The following is a 27804-nucleotide window of genomic DNA, read 5'->3' as shown; positions in this document are numbered from 1 at the left end:
TGTCTATTTAACTAAGCTCTGCCTTGATTGCTGCCAATTGTAGCTTTACTCATGAGGTGTGTGCTTGTCGGGTATTCTGATCTTTGCTGCTCGACCTAGGATTTGTCTTGACCTTTCATTTGCCTTGCCCTTGTTGTCGTGATTTGTTACCTTCTTGGAATATTGACTTCGGACTGTTTCCTGACTACACCTTTGTCTCACCCCTCTGTATATGACGTACTCTCTTGGCTTTTGACCTCGGATCTCTTGCCTACCCCGCCTCATGGTTTATCCGTGAGTAGTGACTAACATCATAGTAAGGTCTAAGAAGGTAGGGTAGGTGAGTATCTGATCCATGAAAAATGTTGGCATGCTTCTAGAATTTGGGTAAGGCTGGTCCCAAGGGCATCTCAATGATTATAATCTGCCATAATCCCACAGTTTTGGTTTCCATAGGTCGTCATTAGGATGAAGCCTGCTTTATCATGTATTTCAGAGCTGTAAATAGCTAAATTGTCAGGTGGAAGGCTTATCAGGCATTGTCTTGATCAGGAAGGAGGTTCTCCAGAAGATTTCTATTCATCCAGTTTTGCACATCTCCTTTCCGGGTAATAGAGAGGAGAGACTTATAGTGCTATTGATTGTGTCCATCTGTCCTTCAGAGTAATTGATACTAATCCTTCAGCAAGGCCCTACTCCTGACATCACTGATTCCTAATTGCTGCTTTCATTACCGAGCACTGCATCATCCTCCACCATACGACATGAATATTTATACTTATTTAAAATGTATTCTCCTACAGTCAAAAGGTTAGACTTTTTGTCTAATAATTGGAAAAATTCCTTAAAATTTACCCCTGCCCAAAATAGAAAAATAATATTATCCATAATGTCATGTAATATCAACCATACTGTCATCGCAGAATCATGGTAATCAATCACTGCTGCGGGATATTATGTCACTATGGATGAAAAGTCAGCAATAGCCATGAACCTAATATCCAACAATGTGAATAGCTTTCCTCGTCAATATTCTAAACATTTGAATCCCAAATCGCAGAATAATTTGTAAGATCCACCTCAAACTACCAAAAAAGGTTCCTTTAAATGATCAGGATTCATTTCCATTTTGCCCACCCCATTTATGGTCTGATTCATAAGACATCAAAACCTTGATCTTTTTTCAGACTCTGGTTAACTTTATTTAGGTTCCATTACACTAAATGGAAACTGTTGAAATTCTTATGCAGGGAACAAAATAAATCGTTATGCAGTGTGCTCCCTCTAGTGGCGGGGAACAAAATAAATCCTTATGCAGTGTTCGCCCCCTAGTGGCAGGGAAGAAAAGATATCCTTATGCAGTGTGCTCCCCCTAGTGGCAGGGAACAAAATAAATCCTTATGCAGTGTGCTCCCCCTAGTGGCAGGGAACAAAAGAAATCCTTATGCAGTGTGCTCCACCTAGTGGCAGGGAACAAAAGAAATCCTTATGCAGTGTGCTCCCACTAGTGGCCGGGAACAAAATAAATCTTTATGAAGTGTGCTCCCCCTAGTGGCAGGGAACAAAATAAATCCTTATGCAGTGTGCTCCCCCTAGTGGCAGGGAACAAAAGAAATCCTTATGCAGTGTGCTCCCACTAGTGGCCGGGAACAAAATAAATCTTTATGCAGTGTGCTCCCCCTAGTGGCAGGGAACAAAATAAATCCTTATGCAGTGTGCTCCCCCTAGTGGCAGGGAACAAAAGAAATCCTTATACAATGTGCTCCCACTAGTGGCAGGGAACAAAAGAAATTCTTATGCACTGAGCTCCTCTTAGCTGTAGGCAACTGTAGAAATCCTTTTTCAGTCATCTCCATTAGTGGAGGAACCTGTAGAGATCTTTATGTAGTAAACTCCCCTTAGTGCTGGGGAACTGTTAAAATCCTCATGCAGTGTGCTCCTCCTAGTGCTGTAGGACTCTGGAAATCCTTATGCAGTGTGCCCCCCCTAGTGGCAGGGAACAAAAGAAATCCTTATACAATGTGCTCCCACTAGTGGCAGGGAACAGAAGAAATTCTTATGCACTGAGCTCCTTAGTTGTAGGCAACTGTAGAAATCCTTTTCCAGTCATCTCCATTAGTGGAGGGAACCTGTAGAGATCTTTATGTAGTAAACTCCCCTTAGTGCTGGGGAACTGTAAAAATCCTCATGCAGTGAGCTCCCCCTAGTGTTGGGGAACTGTAAAAATCCTCATGCAGTGAGCTCCCCCTAGTGCTGGGGAACTGTAAAAATCCTCATGCAGTGAGCTCCTCCTAGTGCTGTAGGACTCTGGAAATCCTTTTGCAGTGTGCTCCCCCTAGTGGCAGGGAACAAAATAAATCCTTATGTAGTGAGCTCCCCCTAGTGGCGGGGAACAGAAGAAATTCTTATGCATTGTGCTCCTCTTAGTTGTAGGCAACTTTTGAAATCCTTTTCCAGTCATCTCCATTAGTGGACGGGAACTGTAGAGATCTTTATGCTGTAAGTTCTGGAAATCCTTATGCAGGGTTCTCACCTTAGTAGTAGGAAACTGTAGAAATCCTTCTGCAATAATCTCCCCTAATGATTAGGAACGTTAGAAATTGTTATAGAGTGAGCTCCCCCTAGCAGGCTCTCCTATATGTCCAAGTGCTTGACGGCAGTTATTCCTGTATTGCCCCAATGGTGGCCCTCGTTGCCGTAGCTGTTGCCCTATCTTTCCCAGATTGTCAAACTGTAGGTATCTCCAGCTATACTGTTATACACCCTTTGTCGCAGCTTCTATAAAAGCAGTTTTTCAATTTCCGAGGGGTGGGAAGCAACCACTGAAGGATCTCTAATGGCGGTCCTATTGGCTATCACTCAACATATCCTATCTAAATAAGACGTGGGAAAGCCGGTCTGTAAAAATAAAAATAGATATCATTCTGATAAAGAACGAAAAGATGTGGTAACCTTCCACAATCCCTGAGTGATTAATCAGACCTCAGCTCATCTATAATAATGCTGTTCCGGCTTCTGCTCCTCTCACGACGTCTCCAACAGAACAGACATTATAGCACAAAGGACTGTGATTAAGGGCTCTTGAGAGAAATGTATCACACACAACGCCTGCACCTTAATGCTGAGCACAATTAGAAATAAATAATAATGGTCCAAGTCTCTTGCTAAGTGATGTTTGGGGGGTGATATCACACAGGAAGCAATGCTCCTAGTAAGCCATAAGGATATGAATCAGGCAGCCGCCTACTTTGTTGATAATACAGCATTGTATATTATTCGTCTGTAAAGATTTTATTTAGAAGGTCTTAGGATAGTCACACACTGCACAATTCACATCTCCCTAAATGACAGCCATGGGCGGAGGCATCACACAACTTCTCCAAGCAGGGGCGGATACTAAGAGGGGACGGCCCACCAGGAGCGACACATTGGCGAAATCTGTTCAATTACTTGTAACAAAACTTTTTTTTTTAGAATTCTCAATATTTACCAATTAAAGAATTTCCTTTTAGTTTTATTTGTTTTACTGTTGGGTTACAAAAAAAAGTTTTAACAATAAAAAATATTTGATTTAAAAAAAAAAAAAGGAATTTCCTTTTAGGTTATCTCACCTAAATCTTTCCCCCTACCAAAGCGCACCATAGACTGGCCAAACATATAGTCATCCATGTCTTAAAATTAGTATTTGAAAAGGGGGTGTCTAATAAAACTCATCATTGCAAAAAATGCAAATTGTGGTCAATAGTACAATTCTGAGCCTGGTGTTTGGTGTCATTAATCTTCCAATTATTGTAACTTACATTATTGACACTATTTCTTGTTGTTTGTTTTTTTTTGTGATACTTAGTCGTACATCAATGTTTGCCTTTAAAGGGGTTGTTTCCATTCAGAAAACCTTAATCCCCAGCTGCATTTTGTTATAAAATAACAATCCGCCGCTTACTCACCCTCCCCAGGTCCAACGCTGCTCCCTGAGTCCGATATTGGCTGCTACACTGACGTCATGTCAACGGCGTGGAGGCCAATGAGTGACCTCAGCGGCTTTGCACATGTAGATGGAAAGCCCCCCTTAGAGCTGCTGGGCTCACTGGCTGATTGGAAAAAGTGATTTTTTTTGGTTTATTTTTTATTTTTTTACTGTTCAGGTTTCACACTAAGTAACATGTTGAATTCATTTTCCAGGTTGATCTGATTGCGTAGATGAATAATATGTTTAGGTTTTGTTTTTTTACATGTATCTCATAAAATGTATTTTATATGGAAATAAAAAAAATCAGATTTTTTTTCTTATATTTTTTGCAGTGGGGACTTACTTTTTATTATTTTTTCAAACATACTTTTATGCATGTTTTAATAAATTTGCTTCTCAAGATATCATTAAAGATATCTAGAGAACATTTTTTTCTACTTTACTGATCATTTTTTTCCCACTGAAACTGGGGGCATCCACAGGAGCCCCAGTTACAGGGGAAAAACATGCTAAGACAGTGACATAAGTCACTGGAAAAGCTGATCTGGGTCTGCTAGGACCCAACGACTCTGCAATTATGTGATCGCTAAATCCTACGGAAGCATCAATGTTGCCAAAAATACATGCATTAAATAAAAAAAATCCTTTAAATGCCCACACAAGCCACAGTTGATATGCCGTACATCAATATCTATAATATAATCGGCTAAGCGTGTCTCTGTCTGAAGCCTTTATAGACTGCGCATGCGTGACGCGCAGTCTGGCTCCAGACAGAAGACCGCATCCAGCCGTTACAGGTAAGAGGAGTGTATGGCGCCAGAGATCGCGGTATGCGTAGACACTGAACGCATACCGCGATCTCCAGCGCCATACTTACATACTTACCTGACCGGGAGGAGCGTTGCAGCAGCGCCTCTCTTCGCCGGAGACCGGGGCAGGAGTGAGGCGTCAGATCGGCGCATGCGCATATAACTATCCGGCGCCATTTTACTGAAGACACTTTTGCAGTGTGTCTTCAGCAAAATGGCGCCGGACAGCGTGGTGCTCCGGCGCCGCACTCCTCCCCCGGCCTCCGGCAGAACAGGACAAAGAAGCGGTGGAGCACAGAGAAGAAAGGTGAGTATAACTGTTTATTTTTTTGTATGTGTGCACAGCGTGAAAGGGATGAGGGGGCCACACATACCAGGATTGTGGGGTGAGGGGACCATGCATACCAGGATTGGGGGGTGAGGGGACCATGCATACCAGGATTGGGGGGTGAGGGGACCACACATACCAGGTTTGTGGGGTGAGGGGACCATGCATACCAGGATTGGTGGGTGAGGGGTCCATGCATACCAGGATTGTGGGGTGAGGGGATCATGCATACCAGGATTGAGGGGTGTGGGGACCATGCATACCAGGATTGTGGGGTGAGGGGACCATGCATACCAGGATTGTGGGGTGAGGGGATCATGCATACCAGGATTGGGGGGTGAGGGGTACCACACATACCATTATTGGGGGATGAGGAGACCATGCATACCTGGATTGTGGGGTGAGGGGTGCCATGCATACCAGAATAGGGATGAGGGGTACCATGCATACCAGAATAGGGATGAGGGGTACCATACATACCAGGATAGGAATGCGGGGTACCATGCAAACCAGGATGAGGGATGGGGTGCCATGCATACCAGGATGAGGGATTGGGTGCCATGCATTCCAGGATGAGTGGTACCATACATACTAGAATAGGGATGAGGGGTACCATACATACCAGGATAGGGATGAGGGGTACCATACACACCAGGATAGGGATGAGGGGTACCATACACACCAGGATAGGGATGAGGGGTACCATACATACCAGGATAGGGATGAGGGGTACTATGCATACCAGGATTGGGGATGAGGGGTACCATGTATACCAGGATTGGGGATGAGGGGTACCATGTATACCAGGATAGGTATGAGGAGTGCCATGCATACCAGAATATGGATGAGGGGTACCATACATACCAGGATAGGAATGCGGGGTACCATGCATACCAGGATGAGGGATAGGGTGCCATGCATACCAGGATGATGGATTAGGTGCCATGCATGCCAGGCTGAGGGGTACCATACATACTAGAATAGGGATGAGGGGTACCATACATACCAGGATAGGGATGAGGGGTACCATACATACCAGGATAGGGATGAGGGGTACCATGTATGCCAGGATTGGGGATGAGGGGTACCATGTATACCAGGATTGGGGATGAGGGGCCCATGCATACCAGGATAGGGATGAGAAGTGCCATGCATACCAGGATGGGGGTGAGGGAGCCATGCATACCAGGATTGGGGATGATGGGTACCATGCATACCAGGATTGGGGATGAGGGAGCCATGCATACCAGGATTGGGGATGAGGGAGCCATGCATACCAAGATTGGGGATGAGGAGTGCCATGCATATCAGGATTGGGGATGAGGGAGCCATGCATACCAGGATTGGGGATGAGGGAGCCATGCATACCAGGATTGGGGATGAGGGGTGCCATGCATACCAGGATTGGGGATGAGGGAGCCATGCATACCAGGATTGGGGATGAGGGGTGCCATGCATACCGGGATTAGGAATGAGGTGTGCCATGCATATCGGGATTGGGGATGAGGGGTGCCATGCATACCGGGATTGGGGATGAGGGGTGCCATGCATACCGGGATTGTGGATGAGGGGTGCTATGCATACCCGGATTGGGGGTGAGGGGTGCCACGCATACCGGGATTGGGGATGAGGGGTGCCACGCATACCGGGATTGGGGATGAGGGGTGCCACGCATATCAGGATTGGGGATGAGGGGTGCCACGCATACCCTGATTGGGGATGAGGGGTGCCACGCATACCGGGATTGGGGATGAGGGGTGCCACGCATACCGGGATTGGGCGTGAGGGGTGCCACGCATATCAGGATTGGGGTTGAGGGGTGCCACGCATACCGGGATTGGGGGTGAGGGGTGCCACGCATACCGGGATTGGGGGTGAGGGGTGCCATGCATACAAGGATTGGGGGTGAGGGGTGCCATGCATACCAGGATTGGGGGTGAGTGGTGTCATGCATACTAGGATAGGATGGTGGGGACAGAATGGGGGGCAGCACAAATACCAGGATGGGGGCAGCACATACCAGCATGGGAGACTATATACCAATAAAAATCCTCGCCACCCGGGCGTAGAACGGGTTCAATAGCTAGTAGTCACCATATACTTGATAGCCAAGTATGAACTTAGAAAAGCTGTTGCCCTGATTGGACAAAAGGAGCCCTTGTTAAAGTGATGGTTTAAAGGGTTTGGTGTATTTTTTCCCTCCAAGCCATTTCCATGACTAAGTCACCAGCCCCGTTTTTTCCTAAAAACATTACAGGTTCTCCCGACCCAAAGTCACGGACTTCTTGTATGTGCCGTGTTCATGCTCTGCTTGCCTGTGTGCGCTGTTAATTAGCAGATGATTGGCAGGTTCACAGGAGCAGGAAATAATGTTTGCTTGTGTGTGACAAGGGCAGCATTATGGAGTGAGTGGGAGTAGGAAGCTGGGGAAAGAGCCAGTATTTGCTTCTGCAATAGTAAAGAATAGTAGTTCTCCGTGCACTAATAGTGAGGACTTATTAAAAAGGGTCTTGCCCCCTGCATACGGACCAGTGCACATTAAATGGGAGTTTTACCCTTCCTCAAACTGTCATTCTGAACTCCTTATCATTGCATCACAGGGCCTGGTAAGTGTCAGAGACACCCAGGATTGGGTTTCATTAGAATTTTTGTATCATTTGACTTTGCTTCTCTACAAATTTTACTTTGATGTGGTCATAAATCAGCTGAGAACAGCTCTGAAAAAGACATAAAACAGTTACAAACTCCCCATCAAACCTTCATAGTGAGCTCACTGACTGATTCTCAGTTAACCCATTCTGCAGCCAGTAATACACAGTGCAACATAGAGGCTTTAGAAGGCAAATGATGCAAAATTTTTAATAAAACACAAGTTTTTTATTCAGCATGCTGGAATACTATGTTCGATTTGCCGAAGCTGCATGTCTTGGGGCTGTTCAACAGCCGCAACACATGCAGGGATTGCCTGTTTGTTAGGCAATCCCTGCATGTGTTGCGGCTGTCTAACAGCCGCGAGACATGCAGCTGCAGCGACTCAAAATATTATTCGAGCAAAGACACTCGGTTAGGACACGAGCATGCTCGGATAACGCTGAACACTAATTCTGATCAGATGCCTGGGTTGTACACACACACAGTGCACATCTTTATTTGTTTTGAATATATATATATTTTTTTAGCCCCTTGTATTTACTTTTTAGACACATCTGTCACAAAAATATTTCAGGATGCAGAGCTCTTATATTAAGTCCCACCAGGAGGTTTGTAAGGGGAGAGTGCCTTTATGGTAATCCCTCTTGGAGGTCTGCAGGGGGACGGTGTCCTTACGGTCAGTTCCTCCTGAAGGTTTGCAGGGGGACGATGCCCTTATGGTAAGTCCCACCTAGAAGTGTACAGGGGGACTGTGCACTTATGGTCAGTTTCTCCTGGAGGTCTGCAGGGAGACAGTGTCCTTCTTGTAAATCCCTCCTAAAGGTCTACATGGGGAGGCTTCCCTCATGGCAGTCCCTTCTGCACTTATAGTAAGTCCCCCCTGGAGGTCTGCAAGTAGATTGTGCCATCATGGTAAGTTCCTCCTGCAGGTCTGCAGAGGACAGTGCCTTTATGGTAAGTTCCTCCTGGAGGTTCACAATAGGATAGTGCCCTTATGGTAAGTCTCTCTTGGAGGACTGCAGGGAGATGGTGCCTTCTTGATAAGTCCCTCCTGGATGTCTGCAGGGGGATGGTGTCTTTATGGTAAGTTCCTCCTGGAGATCTGCAAGGAGACAGTGTTCTTACAGTAAGTCATTTTGAGGTCTGTAAGGGGCTGGTGCCCTTGAGGTAAGTCTTTCCTGGAGGTCTGCAGGGGACAGTGCCCTTACGGTAAACACTTCTTGGAGGTCTGAAGGAGGACAGTGCCCTCATTTTAATACCCTAAGTCCCTCCTGGAGGTCTGCAGGGGACTGTGCCCTTATGGTAAGTACTTGCTGGAGGTCTGCAGGGAGACGATGTCCTTATAGTAAATCCTTCCTGGTAGTCTGCAGGGGGATGGTGCCCTTATGGTAAGTCCCTGCTGGAGGTCTTCAGGGGGCAGTGCCGTTATGGTAAATTCCTCCTGGAGGTCTGCAGGGAGACAGTGCCCTTATCGTAAGTCCCTCCTGTAGGTCTACAGGGGGACGGTGCCCTTATGGTAAGTCCCTCCTGGAGGTCTACAGGGGAAAGGTGCCGTCATGTTAAGTACTTCCTGGAGGTCTGCAGAAGGCAGTGCCCTTATAGTAAGTCCCTCGGAGGTCTGCAGGGAGGCAGTGCCCTTATAGTAACTCTCTCCTGGAGGTCTTTAATGGGGTCGTGCCATCATGTTAAGTCCCTCCTGGAAGTCTGCAGGGAGACAATATCCTTACAGTATGTAATTTGGAGGTCTTTAAGGGGAAAGTCCTTCCTGTAGGTCTGCAAGGTGACAGTGCACTTATGGTAAGTATTTGCTGAAGGTCTGAAGGGTGACAATGCCCTGATGGTAATACCCTATGTCCTTCCTGGAGGTCTGCAGGGGACTGTGCCCTTGCTGTAAGTCCCTTCTGAAGGCCTGCAGGGGGACAGCGGGTAGGTCATCGATTCCTGGCCCTTGCTGATGCCTTTTTTTTTGGATGGTGAGGGAAGGCTTTGCTGGAGATCCTTTTCCTTTTGAATAGGGCTTGTGGTAGAGCAAATTCTTGTGCACGTCTATATGCAGCACACTGCACTTGTGTTGCATTTAGGTGAGGAAAATTACAATCTTGGGCTTTCAATCAAAAATTGTCTGTCCATAATGCCCTAATAGCAAATATGAAAATGTTTCTCTTTCTTTTTGTTTTATAATAATGTTAATTGTATTACTATTTTCTTCTGGATTCTTTTATCGATTTTTTTTTAGGTTGATACCCACACATTAAAAAAAACATGTATTTCCTGCTCCCCTCCTGATTGGCAGATACTGTAGACGCATCTTGGATATTTTAACCAGCTTCTGTTCCCGCAGTATTTGTGCGTGGGGCTTTGCATGCAGTTATTACGCAGAACTGACAACCTCCCACATCTCCCTTCTTTACATGATCTCACAGTTGGCGCAGACATCTGTACAGGTCTGTATTTCCTGCAAACATTCTGTCTTTTTATTCAATAGTTTCCTTATCTGTCAATTTATTTGTCCTCATTTATAGTTTATTATATATTTTTTCCTGTGACTCAACTCCAGTAATTTATATGGCATCAGTTAAAAATTCTATTATTGTGTGAGGGGCACAGGGCGGTAGTTGTGTTCTCCCACACCCTGGCTTCCCACAAATAAAACAGTGTCCCGTCTGTCTTGTGGTCTGGGTGTAGTGCATCACACTCACTTTTGTAGCTTCTGTTGGCTCCACGGTCCCGGATCCGGATGTCACCACGCAGTCAGTGACAGACTCTGTTTTCATTTGTAACAGTCCAACTTTACTCAACGACTTTACAGTTTCCATAGCAGATTCAGTACAGAACGTCACCCTGAGCTCTCCCTTTGTCTTCTAGTGCCCTAGGCCCCTGAGTTACTCTTCCTGTCGTCACAGCTCTCATGCTTCCTGACCCACTCTTCTGCTGGTTCAGCATCCCATCTGGCTCCCTTAGGGAGGCGAAAAAGGCATCTGCCTCCATACCTGATTCGGGCCGTAGGCCCCAGATGTCCTGGGAGTTACCACTGAACAAAGTTGTGGCAGTTCACATGCTGTCTCTCCTTTCCATAAATGTGCTTCTCGTACTTCTCCAGGCCCCCTGGCCTAATCTGCTTCTCCTCAGATCTTCCCTCTCTTAAACGTTGCAACTATCACTACTTAACGCTATCTGACTAGAACTAGGAAATACTCCTCCTATTTATCACTTCACTCCCCCTTCCATGTGGTAAATTCCCTGAACCTTAGAACTACAACTTTACCTACTCCTCACACTACAGTGCTCCCTGCTGCAAACCCTGTGTTTAACTAACCTTTTCTTATTCCTACTCTTATACTCTATCCTTTCCCTATATTATTACATCACAAAACACATTTTTATCATTCAACATTACTATAAATAAAATCATTATTAACTGTTTCAGCAGGAAGGGCTGAAGGGCATGTGTAGGCACCAACACACCCTTACAATTGCATGACCTGAAATTATAGACACTCATTGAAACTGTCCCTGGAATTTGGAGACAACTATTGACATTCTGCTTGTAGGGCCTTGGACAATGACGACTTCTCAAAACTGTATAAAAAAGCAGAGTGAACACATGTTGATAATCACCTCTGATCATTAACTATGTTTTGGCCCCCTCAATCTCAGCCCTCATGCACATGTCTGAAATATCTGATATAAAATTTATCAGTCTATACTGTACCACCGATATCGGTCCATGCAAATCAGTTCTAGATCAGACAGCAACACATGGACTGACCGTGACTCTTCCGACCCAAGTGGGATAGGTTCATATATTTGAATGAGGCTGTCCCACTTGGGTCCGGAGAGCCGCAGCTAGTCCATGCATTGTGGTTTGATCCCGGTCAGTGCAAATCAGTCCTAGATCAGACAGTAATACATGGACTGGCTGCGGCTCTTCTGACCCAAGTGGGATAGATTCATATATTTGTATGAGGCTGTCCCGCTCAGGTTGGGAGAGCCGCAGCTAGTCCGTGCATTGTGGTCTCATCCCGGGCAGTGCAAATTAGTCCTAGATCAGACAGCAATACATGGATTGGCCGCGTCTCTCTCAACGCAGTTGGGACAACATCATATATTTGAATGAGGTTGTTCAGCTCTGGTCGGGAGAGCCATATCTAGTCTGTGCATTGCGGTCTGATCTTGGTCTGTACGAATCGGTCCTAGATCAGACAGAAATGCATGGACTGGTGGCGGGTCTTCCGACCCAAGTGGAACAGCTACATGTGTAGCGCCCCGAGGGTTCGGCCGCTACAGGGGTATTGCACCTCAGTCCAGAGGTGTGATATTCCACTCCCGGGTAAGGATGGAGTATGGGCCAGGGCTCAGTTAGCTGCATGCAGCACACACACCCCATTTCCGAGGGACAGCTCAACGGTGCTCCCACTAGACAGAAGTGCAGGCACGACCGACCATGTCCCTGCTGGAGTGGGGAGGGGGGTGGAACACCCAGTGCTGTAGGGGCAGATAGGGGTTGGTTCCTGAGCGTAGGAAGGAGCTCATTGGTTGCTGGTCACCTGGGCTCATGGTCAGAGGGAGGTATAAAAGGTGGGCACCATCTTAGATCTAGGTTCGTTCAGCCAGAGGAGAAGACAGGGAGTAGAGGCTCTGTAGGAGCTCTACTCCAGGAGGGCCTAGTAAGAGGAGGAGGTGAAGGGGAGCTGAGATTCTAGCTCATCTCAGCTCCAAGAGAAAGGAACAGAAAGGAACAGAACAGGAAAGAAAGAGAAGAAGAGACAGAGAAACAGAAGGGCTCAGGAACAAGAAGGTGGAAGGGACCCTAAGAACCCACGAGAATCCAGGGTGAAGGGTCAGGCAGATTAAGGGTACCGGATCCCAAGTTGGTGGAGGAGAAACAACCCTCAGCCAAAGACCGGTCGTCGTGATCATCTATTGGTGCGACACCTCATCAAACCTGCTAGGAAGGCACCATATAGGACAGCGGAGGACGGGGCCCACGTTTAACCGCACAAGTCCGCGGCAGCCGGACAAAAGTGGGTCACTGGTGAGGCAGGCCAGAGAAAGGATTAAAGGGGGTCCTGTGCCATGCTCCTGAACTGTCTGGGAGTTGACCGAGCCCCTCGCCTGGTGGACGCAGCACGGCTTGGGCTGTCACTGCCGACGGAAGTGACCCGGGACAAACGAACTGTGAGTAAAGACCCTGGACTGTAACTTGTTGTCCGTGTGCTTCTTCGCTCCTCCGGCACTACCGGTACTGGGACCTTCACCACCATCACTCCCATCATCCACTACACTGCCCTGGGGCCGCACTCTTCCCGTGGGGAGTCACACCATCCCAGCTGCATTCATCATCAGCCCCAGCGGACTGCCTTGCAGCGGCGGTTCCTAATAACCGCAATCCACGGGTGGCGTAGTCGGACATAATTAATAACACATAACGGACTACCACTGGCCTGACCACCCTGAGCCACAGAACCGGGTTGCCACTACTACCCCCATCGTTCCCTATTGCCCGGATCCGAGTGCCCCACGGCCCAGGGGGCGAGTCAGCTTTGGCGTAGTCGGCAGGATCGTGACCAACCCGCCACAGACGGGTATTGCGTGCCTGAAGAGAATTACACATGTACCTTAAAAAGAAGTTTCTCGCCGTCCGGAGTCGTTTCCCGCCATCCGGAGCCGATTCCCGCCATCAGACGCCATCTTGGACCGTTTCCCGCCGTCTTCATCCGTTTTTCCTGCCCTGGCAGAGCGGACGCCATTATGTGTGCACCAAAAGACAGCAGGAAGCCACCTCCCATCGTGGGCCAGATCCCAGAATGGCGCCAAAGAAGGAGCCCGCCCCCACCAGCCATGAATGCAGCAGTGGAGATGTCTATCAACATGGGGGGGCTGCCCCTGAAAGTGATTGTCACCAAGTTGCCCCGGGGCCGCCCCCAATGGGGGTGGGAAGAGAAGAAAACTGCGGGGCAGGGGGTGGTCTGGATCAGTCCAGACAGACCGCACCCGGGAATGGACGCCCTGAGCAGCACCAGTCTCCTGGCCCGAAGCCTCCTGCAGGCCGAACCGCTCTGCAGCCTAGCAGAAGTCCTGGCGCAGCTCCCCAGAGATCCGGAGCGTGCGCAAGCTGCACTGGAGGACCTGGAGCGGAGGATGGTCCGGGCGCAGCAAGATGCACTCACAGAGTGGAGAAAGGAACTGGCCCGGCAGGCCGAGACCCACCAGCGACAGACTTCAGCCGCACCCCGCGTTTTGCCTGCCTCGGAGGACGGCGCAAGAGGAGAGAGGACCGGAGGCGACGCCGCGGAGGGAGCCGCGAGGACTGAGGCAAGTGAAGGGGACGTCACCACCCCAAGCCCAGCAACCGCAAGCCTGCCCCAGCCCCCAGTCGCGGCACCCGAAGCCCCACTCACCGCGCCTGTTGCCGCGCCGCCACTACTTCCAGCTAGGCCTCAAGCGGTGAGCGCCGCGGCCACGCCCCGCCCGTCGCCACGCCCCCTGACCCCGGGCGCCGTAAAACGAGAAGCGTCATCGGCCTGGTCGCAAGGCCTGGATGACCCGGGCGCCATCGCTGAGCCTGCGCCCCTGTCCCGGACGGGACTACCACCTAGCGCGACCGAGAGACCCCTGGCCTGGTCGCAAGGCCGAGTGCCCCCGGGCGCTGCCCCCAGATCAAGTCCCTCTACCATACCACGACTGGGTGTGGACTTGATTGCCCATCATACCGGTCCGGATGGACTGCCCCTGGAGTGGCCGGCCGAAGTCATCAGCAATCAGCCATGGAAGGCCCAGCCCCCGCGCGAGCCTCTGTTACCGGCTCCAGAACCCGTGGAGGTCCCCCTACCCCCACTGGAGGACATCCAATTTGCGTGGGACCCCACCAGCGAGAACTTGATGGGGTTCTCCCAAGAGACTCGGGCAGACGTGGTCCGTCGTCTGGAGGCCTGTCACCAGCAACTGGCGACCTTTGAGCGGGAGCGACGAGAGAGGCGCGTCAGGGAGGAACGGCTCCAAGCCCAGAGTGCTGAACAAAAGCGCAAGGCCCGCCAAGACCCCCAAGCAGCCCGTGGTCCCCGAATCACCGGGACCATAGTCAAGTTCCACATGGAGAACGGCTGGGGCTTCATCAGGGGCCCAGAAACAGCAGGCGACGTCTTTGTGACCCGCAGGGACGTCGAAAGTCATCTACCTGAGGGGCATCGTGGCCGTGACTTGTACCCTGGTGATGTGGTCACCTTCACCCGCCACGTAGGTGCAAAAGGACCATATGCCCTACATGTCCACCGGCTCACCTAGGAGGAGCTACAATACCGCGGCTATGAGGAGAGCCAAGAGGACCCGGATGGGTCTGAAGAGCCATATGAGGAGGAAGAAGGAGCCTATGGAGGACACCGCTACTAGTAAGTAGCAAAGTACCTGTGTACATAGTTACCCGTCAGGACATCCGAATCGTTTTTGGGACTGTTCCCGTCTTGAAAGTGTGGTCCCCGTTGGGACAAGTATCGAACTGTTACCTGTGTGCCCCTGTCCCCTAAGTAATCTGGCTGAGGACTGAGAGCAGCCGTCCCTCTTCCCCTAACAGGCTGAGGACTGTGAGCAGCCATTCCCCTATCCCCACCGGCCGAGGACTGGAAACGGCCAATTCCATGTATATAGTTGCGCTTCTTAAAGCGCCCCCTACTGGTTTTATACAAGAACCGCAATGTCTACCTCAAAGTTAAAATGGACTGTTGCACCTTCAAAAAAAAAAAAAGGAAGAGCACCTGGTTGCAAGTTGCACCGCAGCCAAGAACTCAAGAATGTGCTTTAATTACAAATGTTTTATATATGAAAAGTTTTTTATATACTGCTAGATATTGATGTGAATGTTTTCTATAGTGTGAAATGTCAAAAGAGTTCCGGAAGTATTGAAAAGGTTTTCTATAATGCCTAGTGAAAAGAAAAGTGTGTCCCATAAAGGGAGTTGAACCGTAATGTCTGTTTCTAATGTAAAAAGTTATTGAAAAAGTTTTGCATGTCCTGTAATCAACTGTTTTTGCTCTTTTCCAGCCCGAGGACGTGCTGTGCTTTACCAGGGGGGAATGTAGCGCCCCGAGGGTTCGGCCGCTACAGGGGTATTGCACCTCAGTCCAGAGGTGTGATATTCCACTCCCGGGTAAGGATGGAGTATGGGCCAGGGCTCAGTTAGCTGCATGCAGCACACACACCCCATTTCCGAGGGACAGCTCAACGGTGCTCCCACTAGACAGAAGTGCAGGCACGACCGACCATGTCCCTGCTGGAGTGGGGAGGGGGGTGGAACACCCAGTGCTGTAGGGGCAGATAGGGGTTGGTTCCTGAGCGTAGGAAGGAGCTCATTGGTTGCTGGTCACCTGGGCTCATGGTCGGAGGGAGGTATAAAAGGTGGGCACCATCTTAGATCTAGGTTCGTTCAGCCAGAGGAGAAGACAGGGAGTAGAGGCTCTGTAGGAGCTCTACTCCAGGAGGGCCTAGTGAGAGGAGGAGGTGAAGGGGAGCTGAGATTCTAGCTCATCTCAGCTCCAAGAGAAAGGAACAGAAAGGAACAGAACAGGAAAGAAAGAGAAGAAGAGACAGAGAAACAGAAGGGCTCAGGAACAAGAAGGTGGAAGGGACCCTAAGAACCCACGAGAATCCAGGGTGAAGGGTCAGGCAGATTAAGGGTACCGGATCCCAAGTTGGTGGAGGAGAAACAACCCTCAGCCAAAGACCGGTCGTCGTGATCATCTATTGGTGCGACACCTCATCAAACCTGCTAGGAAGGCACCATATAGGACAGCGGAGGACGGGGCCCACGTTTAACCACACAAGTCCGCGGCAGCCGGACAAAAGTGGGTCACTGGTGAGGCAGGCCAGAGAAAGGATTAAAGGGGGTCCTGTGCCATGCTCCTGAACTGCCTGGGAGTTGACCGAGCCCCTCGCCTGGTGGACGCAGCACGGCTTGGGCTGTCACTGCCGACGGAAGTGACCCGGGACAAACGAACTGTGAGTAAAGACCCTGGACTGTAACTTGTTGTCCGTGTGCTTCTTCGCTCCTCCGGCACTACCGGTACTGGGACCTTCACCACCATCACTCCCATCATCCACTACACTGCCCTGGGGCCGCACTCTTCCCGTGGGGAGTCACACCATCCCAGCTGCATTCATCATCAGCCCCAGCGGACTGCCTTGCAGCGGCGGTTCCTAATAACCGCAATCCACGGGTGGCGTAGTCGGACATAATTAATAACACATAACGGACTACCACTGGCCTGACCACCCTGAGCCACGGAACCGGGTTGCCACTACTACCCCCATCGTTCCCTATTGCCCGGATCCGAGTGCCCCACGGCCCAGGGGGCGAGTCACATGTACTTGAATGAGGCTGTCCCGCTCTGGTCGGCTAGTCCGTGTATTCTGGTACTATCCCAGTCTGTGCAAATCAGTCCTAGATCAGACAGCAATGCACAGACTGGCTGCGGCTCTCCCGACCCAAGTGGTACAGCTTCATGTATTTGTATGAGGCTGTCCCGTTCTGGTCGGGAGAGCCGCAGCTAGTCCATGCATTGCGGTCCAATCTCGGACCAATTTGCCAGGACGTCTGAATAAGCATTTAGTGCAGAGAACAAATAATTAACAAGAAGCACTGGGTGTACCAACAACACTGTCAGTATACACCACAGACTGGAGAGACTGTATGGTGTCATCTCTTATGAGATTGAAATATTTTACATATCCAAGGGTTCACAACATAGACCAAGTAAGCCTATCTAGGACACCGATATTGGTTATCCCTTTAGGAATTGCTCCGTGAGACTCACACCCTATTATTTATTGAAATCTGATTCAACATCAATTATATGGTGGATAAAGAAGGGCAAAAGGTGCACGGCAGAGAGAACACTACTCGTTTTGTGCACGGTACAGACATGAATGACGAATTAAGTCAGTGTCCACATATCTGCTGCATGATTACTGATTTTGCATGGTTCACTACGATCTCTTACTTAGTTCCCGGCCTGTATCGACTACACCGTGCCATTATATTTGGCCTGTTCCTATTTAAAGCCTCCCTGATATCATGTATATCGCATTACAGAGGCCACACCTGTTACTACATCTGTTAGTGTCTCGTCCTGTATTTGTTTTCGATTGACATCACCTGCTGCCTTGCGATAACCGGTCAAATTACTCAACGACTGTGATGATGGGAATAATGGCTCGGTCACACATTGCGGTATTGCAGAATTTTTTCTAAACTTAAGTACAGCTTATAGTTTCTGACAATCCTTTCCTATGGCCACAAATATCCAGTTCCAGGAGGGTCCCAAAGCACTAGAGCCATTTGACATTTGGTTCCTCCTGTCAGCAATTTTTTCCACGCAGACCATAGCAAGCGTTGATTGGTGTTTAGAACTTGTTTAAAACCCTTGGATGCAGCCAGGCCCTTTAGTGTTGGTGAAGGAAATATAGATGTCCGTCCCCGCAGGGTGCACTTATATGGTGCTGGGTAGTCCGTCTTCTTTAATAGTATGGGCATACTATGTATGCTGTAAGCTGGCATGGTGCACTACACGTAACTGTGTGACTGGTACCCTATACAAACCTTATCCGAGTGCATTTATAATACCAATTAACCACCCTTCATGAATATTCTCTGTGTGAGTGCTTGTTCAGCAGTTTTTTGCACCTATGCTGCCTCCACTTGCTGCATTGTATAGTGAACTAGCATTGTGACCAGCTATTAGTAAATATGGCTGCTTTTTTCTGTGATGTTTTTGAGGATTTGATGTTCTATTTCAATGACTTTCTTTCCAGGATATGTAATTACCGGTGGCTCAGTGATTAAGCACCTTTTACATTGCAGCACTGGGTCCTGGATTCAAAATCCACTAATGACAGCCTGTGTTTGTGTGATTTTTTTCCGGTTTTCTCCCATATTCCAAAGACATACTGATAGGGAAATTAGATTGTGAGCCCCAATAGAGACAGTGAGGATGATATCTGTAAAGTGCTATGGAAATTAAAGGGGTTGTTCTATGAACAAAGGTTAGTTTCAACTAATGAATTTTGGAATAATAAGTTCCACAATTGGATGTGTTAAAAAAATATTCCTGTTTAGAGCTAATCTTATAAATGTGCCCCTGCTATGTACTGTCTTATTTGCTGTGTCTGACCATGTAGAGCTGCTGCAGTTCATGTTTGGCACATATCACATCACCTGCCCACTGGAGGAAGCATAAAAGAGTATACAGATGACACAGTAGGGGTTCACAGCTGCTGCATTCTGGGGTGACACATTTCCCTGCCTGTTTTAGCACAGGAGCCAGTGCTTCTATTGTGTCACCAGCCCTCTGAGCTCATCATAAATCAAGTAAGTGGCATATTAGCTTAGCAACCATTGGAGCTACATCACTGACTTGATGTATGGTGAGCTCAAAGCTCTGGTGACACAACAGAAACACTCACTCCTGTGATAAAACAAGCAGTGAAATGTGTTACCTCAGAAAGCAGTAGCTGTGAGCCACTGCTGTCATCTGTATATGTGGCGCCCCTGAGGGTTCAGTCGCCACAGGGGTACTGCACCTCAGCTAGAGGTGTGGTATCTCCTCTTCCAGGTAAGGATGGAGCACTTCTCAGGACCCTACTTCACCACTCAACACTACACCACTCCTGTCCTGTAGGGGGCTTAAATGCACCAGGGTGCTGCCCCGGCCCGGGATATAGGAGATGGGGGTAACCAAAGATAGGGGGAACCATGTAGTGAGTGAGGGTGGAGGACACACTTTTAGGATGCACTAATAGCATCATATTTAACCAACGGCCATCTTTAGTTCAAGGTCTTTGATTGTGATCTTCATCAGCGATTGTGGTCTCTGTCTCTGATTGTGGTCACCCACCAGAGTTCATCGATAGGCCTCATCCGATTGAAGATACACGGTCCTCGTTCTCTGGCCTTGAGACGAGGAGCGGGTCTGAGTTAACCACTGCCTCTACCCGGTCAAGGTCCTGACCTAAGAAGGCCTGGAGGGGAGCGGAGGAGATAGGCTCCACAGACAAAAGGATCCCAGGGGGATATGGACGGAGCTGCATACACCACCTGTATTTCTTACTCTGGCCTAGTCAGAGGGACTCATGCTGCAAGAGGGGTGACCGGCCCCTGAGATCTGACTTTGTTACTTCACGTCTCAGTCAGAAAAGCCCGGAGGCTTAGTGGATCCCAGGAGGAATACGGACGGAGCGGCATACGCCACCTGTATCTCTCTACCTGCGTTTATCTAGTGGGATCTGGCCTTACACCTAGTTCTAACCACACTAACAGTCGAGTGAAGACTCAGTGGGAGAACATACCTAGGAGAGGAACACACACCAGAGGGGTCTCGACAGGTGCTCCTGATCTATCTGGAAAGTGCTGAACCCACTTCCTGGTGGCCGCAGTGCGCCACGAGGAGCAGAGGGAAGCTTTGCGGCTAAAGTTCATCTTAATGTGAGTAAAAACCCTGGATGACCCACCATCCTTCCTCACACTGCCCTGAGGCCTGCTCCGCCTGTGGGGAGCCGTCCCATCAAAGCTGCCTTTGAACACCGGCCTCAGTGGACTGAAGCAGCGCTGGTGGTCATCACCGGAAACCGTAGGTGGCGTAGTCGAGCAAACCACTCATCCTAAAAGAAGCCCATTATCTTTATGTGACAGCCCTGCGCACGGAACGGGTCTAGGCCACGACTGCATCCCTTAAACATCAGCAAGAGGCCCGGCTCCGAGTAACCCCATTTCCCAGGGAGGGCGTCGCAACTTGGCGCAGTCGGCAGGATTGCGTGCCCGCAGCAACGGAAGAGAATAACCCCCATTGCCGTCGGGTACTGTGCGCCTTTTCACTAAAAGACTGTCGTTATACACTCCATGTGGCGCCGCCCAAGAAGAACGGACGCCATTATGGGCAAAAACAACAGCAACCAAAGTCCTCCCATCGTGGGCCTGGCTACACAATGGCGCCAAAAGTTAAGACCGCCCCTTGTGTTAGAGACTGTCCGCATAGTTGTGTCCATCAAGATGGATGGGACGTCCCAAGGAGTGCCCGTCAGCCAGTCGCCCAGGAGCCGCCCAAAAAGGAGGAGGGGAAAGAGAACACACCTTGCAGCCAAGATGGACGCAGCAGAAGAGAAGTCCTCCGAGGCCTCCGACGCTGTTCCACGAGCTGCCACCTTCCTCGGTATGAAGGGAATACACCTGACCCCGGAGGAGGCCGAGTTCCTCCGAGGAGAAAGCCAGGACCTGACCCGGAGGGTCGAAGAGGCCCAGCGATCGGTCATCGCGGAGTGGGGAGAGGCGATGCTGCAAAGGATCCAGGCCCGCCGCCAGACCTCAGCATGTCGGTCCATGGAGGTCGCAGCCCAGGCGGAGGAAGCCCAGGAGGCCGTGCACAACCCAGGAGCGGGTAAGGCGGAAACCCTTAGCCCGGTCGCGGGACGCACTGTACCGCTCCTAAGTGTCCTGCCGGCATCCCTGCTCCCGGGCGCCATCCTATGGGAGCAGCTATCGGCTCCGGAGGCCGAGGCCCAAGCCACCGCCGTCACCGGAGACCTGCTATGCCTCCCGGCTTCTGGCCCAGTAAGTCCTGAGTTTCATGGGGACTCCACCTGCCCTAACCCGGACTGGTCCGCATTAGTAGGGGATCTGCGGCAGCTTCCACTTCTGCCGCTCCCTGCGCCTCCGGTCGCCTGCCCGGCGGCAGATGAGTATGCCTGGGACAACCAGGGGGGCGACCTGATGGGCTTCCCCCAGGAGACCAGGGCTGAAGCGCGGAGGAGGGAGGAGACATGCCGTGAGCAACTCCTCCAATTTGACCGGGAGCGATGCCAGAAGGAGGCCCGCTGCGAGCACCAGGAGGTGCGAACCAAGGCCGCAAAGTCGCGGGCCCGCCACGCAGAGGCCACCCGTCCAAGCCCCCGGGAGGAAGGCCTGATTGTGCGTTTTCAACAGGAGGCCGGATGGGGCTTCATTCGCAGCCCACAGTTCCACCGTGATGTCTTTGTGAACCGGCGGGACGTCGAGCCGCGACTGGAGCAAGGCCACCCTGACCGGAACCTCTACCCGGGCGACTTGGTGTCCTACACCCGCCACCACGGGGAGCGTGGGTGGTACGCCCTGGACGTCCACAGGGTGTTCAAAGGGGATGCCCCCACTCACCTGCCCGCAGAGGACCGGTCAGGCTCAGTAGGCAAAAACGAGCCTTTTCCCCGGTGGGGAAACCGCTTCTAAGCAGCCCCGGGAGATGTATCTCCCTGTTGAGTGAACGTTAGAGTGAACTGCTTTGTTTTGCTTTTCTTTTCTACACCCGGATTTGAGTTTACAGAGACATTTGTCCCTGCGGACACTGGCAGTAGACAGACTCCGTATTGTATATAGTTTTGCACCTATTTAGGTGCTCCCTATTGGTTTTATGCAAAACCACTTCTACTTCTACCTCAGACCTCAGAAGCAAAACCTGTCTGGAGTGGCTCTAATGGAGGTCCAACTCAGGATCTCCATGACCTGCAGCCACCCCAGGGCCTACGTTGAGGGTTTGGGATAGGTCCCTCATGCTGCTGAACTGACACTTTTCTACAATTTTCTACTGATCTGTCTACATGCATAATGTCTCTTTGATGTTTTCTATATTTATACTATATATATCTTGCAACGTTAAAGTGTCCTCACCTCCCATAAAGGGAAGATTGTTATTGTTATACAAAAAAAATTTGAAATGTCTGTACCACTTTTTACTCTATTGCAGCCCGCGGACGTGCTGTGTTTCACCAGGGGGGAATGTGGCGCCCCTGAGGGTTCAGTCGCCACAGGGGTACTGCACCTCAGCTAGAGGTGTGGTATCTCCTCTTCCAGGTAAGGATGGAGCACTTCTCAGGACCCTACTTCACCATTCAACACTACACCACTCCTGTCCTGTAGGGGGCCTAAATGCACCAGGGTGCTGCCCTGGCCCGGGATATAGGAGATGGGGGGAACCAAAGATAGGGGGAACCATGTAGTGAGTGAGGGTGGAGGACACACTTTTAGGATGCACTAATAGCATCATGTTTAACCAACGGCCATCTTTAGTTCAAGGTCTTTGATTGTGATCTTCATCAGCGATTGTGGTCTCCGTCTCTGATTGTGGTCACCCACCGGAGTTCATCGATAGGCCTCATCCAATTGAAGATACACGGTCCTCGTGGCCCATATGCAATGCTGCAGTGCCTGATGCTGCCCATGTCTGGGATTCAGACCCCACTGTGTCCCTCCCTGCTGCTGCCTGCCATCATGTCTGACCAGTGACAACAGTCACAGACTAGTCAGACTCCTCAGAGTCTGAAACTAGTCAGAGACTCAGGCAGTCTGGGCTCTGTCAGGCTGGCACTGCTGCCCGCTGGCTGTACTGTCTGTGCACAGCACAAAACACAGTACCGGCGGCAGCTGCTGACTGCGCGTCTGCGCCTAAACTATGATCCCGCCGCCCGCCATCATCAATTATGCTGCAGAGCAGACTGTCTGCAGAAGCGGCAGCTCCTCAGCCAGCATCATGCACCGGCACCACGGCCTGGGTAGCAGTGTCGGCACAATGGCACAACACAACAGGACACAATTACCGGCGCTGCCTGCTGAGATGAGCCGCCGCCAGCAATGTGCTGCCCGGGCCTCCGCGGGAACTTCAAGTGCCCGGGCTCCTCCTCTTCTTTCCAGATCGCAGCAGCAGAGCAGACTAGAGAGGTGAGGTGGGTGGGCGTGACCGGAGGGCGAGAGGGCGCGATCAGGGGTGGATTAAGAGTAGCAAGGGCCCCGGGCAGTTTAGAAGGCGTGGGCCCCCCCCACACACACACACACCTGATTTATCACGTGACATGTCACATGATCCCCTGTGATAGATCATGTGATAGTTCACGTGAAATTAATTTGGCACAATATTAATTATAATAATTTTTTTTAGGCTGTATGCCCACTATGCGTTTTTTAAGCTATTCCGCTGCAGAAACGCTTAAAAAACGTTTGGTAGAAGGTCTGCCTTGTTCCCCAATGATAATCCGCATGTGCTGTGCACATGCTGCGGAAATTTCCGCTGCGGATTATCATTGTGGAAAAATCCACAGCACTACCAATTATTTTGCGGAAGCGTGGCATTTTCGCCACCATTGACTTGCATTGGAACGCATGTAATCCGCATCACTGCATCTGTACATGCAGAATCCATGCGTTTCAATGTGTGGATGGTACCCGGGTTTGGAGAAGAGGAGACTCTCCTCCAGACCCGGGTACCATAGTGCCTGTAAAAAAAAAGAATGAAATAAAAAATAAATATCATACTTACCTTGCCCCCGGTGTCTTTATCCGATGCGTCCTGGCTTGCCGGCAGCTCGTGATGGTCTGAAAAGGACCTGCCGTGACGTCATTTAGTCATGTGACGGGTCACGCGACCGCTGACATCGGCAGGCCATCAGAAGGTAATTATATATTTATTTTTTACCATTCTTTTACGGTCACACTATATAAATCCATGCCGGTTGCATGGATTTATATAGTGTGACCAAGTTGTCAAGCACTTTCCAAGTGATGCTAAAATCGCTTGTCAACCCACATGCGGAATTGCAAGTGAAGAACGCTTGACATCCGCATGTCCCTGGCAGGAAAAACGCATGTACAATCCGCATGTAAAATCCGCATGCGTTTTTTCTGCCAGGGAGATGCAGAAACGCTCAAAAAAAATCCGAAGCATTTCTGCATCGTGGGCACATGGCCTTACATTAATTGTATGACTCAATATTGAGCACACGTAGCCATCTATACACGGCAGGAGGCCACACGGCGCCATCTATACATGGCAGGAGGCCGCACAGCGCCATCTATACACAGCAGGAGGCCGCACGTAGCCATCTATACACAGCAGGAGGCCGCACGGCGCCATCTATACACAGCAGGAGGCCACACGGCGCCATCTATACACAGCAGGAGGTTGCACAGCGCCATCTATACACAGCAGGAGGCCGCACAGCGCCATTTATACACAGCGGGAGGCCGCACAGCGCCATCTATACACAGCAGGAGGCCGCACGGCGCCCCCCCAGAGACAGCGGGAGGCCGCACGCAGTCAAGCACACACAAACATATACAGACATATACATACACGCATAAACACGTGAAACACAAAAATACATATAAACAGACATCACACAATGATATCTGCCTGCACACACACACACACACACTCAATCACACATACACACACTCTCTCATACACACACACACTCTCACACACACACAGACTCACCATCCCCCGGCTCGGCTCCAGTCCTCTCCGGTGGTAAGTAGCACTGCAGGCCGGGCGCGCACTGCGTGACGTCACAGCTAGGAGACACGGCCGCGCACAGGGCCGTGTCTCCTAGCAGTGAAGTGGCCGGGCCAGCACACAGGGAAGTTAACTGCTGCAGTGCTGGCCCGGCCGGAGAAGAAGTCTGGTGGGGGGCGGAGCCACCCGGCCGGCTCGGGGCCCGAAAAAAAAAAAACACACACAAAAAAAAAACACGCTCAGGCGCCGCCCTCCCCAAATTTCAGCGCCCTAGGCACGTGCCTACAAGTGCCTAAGGGCAAATAAAGCCCTGGCCACGACTGCATCCCTTAAACATCAGCAAGAGGCCCGGCTCTGAGTAACCCCATTTCCAAGGGAGGGTGTCGCATATACTCTTCTATCATATGTGACTTATGCTTTCCTCCCCTGGCCAGGAGCTGTGGAATGTGTCAACCATGTACTGGAGAAGCTCTCCATGGTCGGACACAACAAGTAAGACAGTACTTAGCAGGGGCACATGTACAGGATTATCTCATCACAGGAACATTTTTTTTTACCTTTTACGTTTCAATGAGCTTAACTGCATTTGCATTTGTAGGTCATTGTCACTTGATCATACATTAATGGCCAAACCTTGGAATCCCACAATAGAAATTCAATTGAAAATCCCAGACACATAATTAAATAATGGTATCGAGAAGTGTATACATATTATATTATATATTATATACATATATATATACACTGTATGCAGAATTATTAGGCAAGTTGTATTTTAGAGGATTGTTTTTATTATTGATCAACAACTATGTTCTCAATCAACCCAAAAGACTCATAAATATCCAAGCTTAATATTTTTGGAAGTTGGAGTGGTTTTTTTTTAGATTTGGCTATCTTAGGAGGATATCTATTTGTGCAGGTAACTATTACTGTGCAGAATTATTAGGCAACTTAATAAAAACCAAATATAATCCCATCTCACTTGTTTATTTTCACCAGGTAAACCAATATCAGTGCACAAAATTTAGAAATAAACATTTCTGACATGCAAAAAAAAGCAAACAAAAAATTAGTGATCAGTATAGCCACCTTTCTTTATGATGACACTCAACAGCCTTCCATCCATAGATTCTGTCTGTTGTTTGATCTGTTTTCGATCAACATTGCGTGCAGCAGCCACCACAGCCTTCCAGACACTGTTCCGAGAGGTGTACTGTTTTCCCTCCCTGTAGATCTCACATTTTATTATGGACCACAGGTTCTCTATGGGGTTCAGATCAGGTGAACAAGGGGGGCATGTTATTATTTTTTCTTCTTTTAGACCTTTACTGGCCAGCCACGCTGTGGAGTAGTTGGATGCATGTGATGGAGCATTGTCCTGCATGAAAATCATGTTTTTCTTGAACGATACCGACTTCTTCCTTTACCACTGCTTGAAGAAGTTGTCTTCCAGAAACTGGCAGTAGGTCTGGGAGTTGAGCTTCACTCCATCCTCAACCCCAAAATGTCCCACAAGTTCATCTTTGATGATACCAGCCCATACCAGTACCCCACCTCCACCTTGCTGGCATCTGAGTCGGAGTGGAGCTCTCTGCCCTTTACTGATCCAGCCTCTAGTCCAGGGGTCTCAAACACGTGGCCCGCGGGCCGCATGCGGCCCCTGAGGCTGCTTTATGCGGCCCGCAGGCACAGACCCCTTGATGATCCCGACCTGGTCCAGGAGGAGCCGCCGACAGCAGCACTGAATTGCCGCACAGAGACTGTTTCCCAGCACTGCATTTCCAATGCCAACCGCTGGCCAATCAGAGGCCAGCAGCTGATATCTGCGTGTCGGCGCAGCGAGTATGACGTCATTGCCATATGCAGATGTCAGCTGCTGGCCTCTGATTGGCCGGCGGCTGACATTGAAAATGCTGTGCTGGGAGACAGTCTCTGTGCGGCAATGCAGCGCTGCTGTCGGCGGCTCCTCCTGGACCAGGTCGGGATCGTCAAGGGGTCGGACTCTGTGGTGCCTGCGGGCCACATCTGCAGGAAGGCCGCCGAGGGAACGGAGGACAGGTGAGAATCATCTTTTTTTTTTTCTATTTTATGTGTGTGAAGAACAGCACAGGGGGCACATAGCCACAGGATGGGGACCTGGATGGGGCACATAGCCACAGGACGGGGACCTGGATGGGGCACATAGCCACAGGACGGGGACCTGGATGGGGCACATAGCCACAGGATGGGGACCTGGATGGGGCACATAGCCACAGAGTGGGGACCTGGATGGGGCACATAGCCACAGGATGGGGACCTGGATGGGGCACATAGCCACATGATGGGGACCTGGATGGGGCACATAGCCACAGGATGGGGACCTGGATGGGGCACATAGCCACAAGAGGGGACCTGGATGGGGCACATAGCCACAGGATGGGGACCTGGATGGGGTACATATCCACAAGATGGGGACCTGGATGGGGCACATAGCCACAGGACGGGGACCTGGATGGGGCACAGAGCCTCAAGATGTGGACCTGGATGGGGCACATAGCCTCAAGATGTGGACCTGGATGGGGCACATAGCCACAAGATGGGGACCTGGATGGGGCACAGAGCCACAAGATGGGGACCAGAGCCACAAGATGGGGACCTGGATGGGGCACATAGCCACAAGATGGGGACCTGGATGGGGCACATAGCCACAAGATGGGGACCTGGATGGGGCACATAGCCACAAGATGGGGACCTGGATGGGGCACAGAGCCACAAGATGGGGACCAG

The sequence above is a fragment of the Phyllobates terribilis genome, unplaced genomic scaffold, assembly GCF_046119375.1.
Source record: "Phyllobates terribilis strain yellow unplaced genomic scaffold, ASM4611937v1 Scaffold_3__8_contigs__length_932513732, whole genome shotgun sequence".
In the NCBI taxonomy this organism is placed as follows: Eukaryota; Metazoa; Chordata; class Amphibia; order Anura; family Dendrobatidae; genus Phyllobates; species Phyllobates terribilis.
This window is presented reverse-complemented; position numbering follows the sequence as displayed.